The sequence below is a fragment of the Pediculus humanus genome, genomic scaffold, assembly GCF_000006295.1.
Source record: "Pediculus humanus corporis 1103172107548 genomic scaffold, whole genome shotgun sequence".
Taxonomy (NCBI): Eukaryota; Metazoa; Arthropoda; class Insecta; order Psocodea; family Pediculidae; genus Pediculus; species Pediculus humanus.
Window position 1 is genome coordinate 24,449 of NW_002987163.1, and position 2,424 is coordinate 26,872.

The following is a 2,424-nucleotide window of genomic DNA, read 5'->3' on the forward strand; positions in this document are numbered from 1 at the left end:
GGGGGGGGGAGGGAACATTCTAGAATTTAAAAAAAAAAACAAAATGGCGGTTTCGATTTTTAATTCTACGGGGGAGGGGGAAAACGATTCGCGTTTAAACAACACAAAAGAACCGAACAAATTTTATAGCATTTTGTAGCGCTATAAAAAAATTAATTAATTAAATTAAATAAATTAAATAGCATCGTAAACAATATGGCGGAACGAATATTTCCCCCCCCCACTCTCTCTCTCTCTCGCTCTCTCATTCGAAACCTTTTTATTATTATATTTCTCCTTATAAATTATTCGTCCGAAAAGAAAAAAGAAAAAACGTATACTATAAATAAATAAATTGATAAAATATTTTTTTTTCGGGGGGGGGGCGGGGAGAGGGCATTAAGCCGCGTATGAATGACGTAATAAAAACCCGACAAAGATTAAAAAAAAAAAATTTTTTTTTACCTTATTTAAGGTATTAAAACTCGCCTGGATTATTAGTCTCATATTAAAAAAAATTTTAATCCAATAATTTATTCTAAAACTCCCTTCGAAAATACATATTATTATTATTATTATTATTATTATTATTATTAATCGATCGAAAAATGATTTTTTTTTTTTTACAGGTTTGTTACCGTTGTAAAAAAATTTATTTAAAAAAAATTTTAATTTAATTTAATAAATAATAATAATAATAATAATAATTTTTTTAAACATCTCGTTAATGTAAAAATGACTTGTCAGATTTATTAATAATAATATAAACTCTCTAAAAAAATATGAAAATTTGCTAGAATTTCTTATCAACAATAGAAAGTTGATTTCGAAAATGAGTGAGAGAGAGAGAGAGGGAGAGAGAGAAAGGATTAATTTTTTGACGAGTTAGAAAAAGAAAAAAAAAACGTTAACGGTTGAAATATTTCAAAAAAAAAAAAAATCAATGACGGGATAAAACGATTGTAATCATCGTATTTACATAAAAAAAAAATTTTACTCTTTTATTACCTCAGATTATACACAAAACAAATCCGATTTGAAGAGAAAAAAATTACGTAATAAAAATATTTATTACCGAGTAAAAAAAAAAAATTTTCAAATTCAATTATTTTATTTTTTGCTTTTTTTTTTATTTAACGAAAAAATGTCGTTATTTATTTACCTCTTAGAACGTTTACCACTTTTTATAAAAAGTAATAATTATATTAATGATGATAATAATAATAATAAATTTTCCAGGTACGATCGATCCCTTTAAAAAAAAAAAAATTAAATTGATAATAATTTGTTTTTTTTAAAATAAAATTTTCTTTTCTCCCCTCTGGCGGTCATAATTTGTATTAAAAAGTTAAACAAAGTCGGCCATTTTTTTTTTTTTTTTTTTTTTTTTGGTATTTTATTTAAAATAAAAAAACTTGATATTTATCAACTGCCACAGCCTCTTTCACACCCTTTTCACGAGTGAAATCTAATGATAGGTCATCTCGCGTTCCACCGTAAAATGAAAAAAAAAAAAAAAAAAAAAAGTTGCCGTGCCTGAAACCAAGCCTCCGGTCACGCGATTTAATCAAAACGGAGAGGAAGGAGGGGGGGGTGGTGGGTCACGCACGAAAGAGGAACGCGAAAGCCCTTTTCTCCTTCCCCACCCATTACTCCCCGCGGAATATAAACGAAATGTATTACAATGTAAACGACATTTACGCTGTCGTTAAAAAACTATTATTAATTATTATTATTATTATTATGTTATTATGTGTGACGAAAATTATTAATTAATAATTTTGTCTTTTTATTAATAAATAACTTACGGTTAAATAATTTCTCTCACGGTAATAATAATATCAAGGTGGTTAATAATTAATTAATTTATTTATTTTAAGGTGTGTTTTTATTTCGCAAAAAAAAAAAAAAAAATTCGAACGACCGAAAGTAATTATTTATTTATTTATTTATTTAAAAATTGTTTATTATTTGCAGTGCTGCCACTACAACAGTGAAAAACCGTTTACAATAATCTCCGTTGTGGTTATGGCGAAAAAAAAAAAAATTACCGGTGGTAAAGCCTTACATAAAATTTTTCCTTTTTAAAACGCTTTTGTTTACTACCCTTTTCCGCTTTTCCACGAACAAATACCTCCTTCCGTCCCCCCCCCCTTGAAAAAGGAAATTGAAACGCGCCAAAACCGGAAATACTTCATATTTTATTACCATAATTTATTTATTTATTTATAAACATTAATAATATTTTTATATTTTGTTTTGGTATTTTAAATGGGCTATCGAAAATTTAGAAGTTAATAAATTAATAAGCACATAATCAATAAGTCAATTTATGAATGATGATAATAATAATAATAATAAAAGATACATAAATAAATAAATAAATAAATAATTAATAAATTAAAAAATTCACTAGAATTAAACAAAAAAAAAAAAAGTAATAAA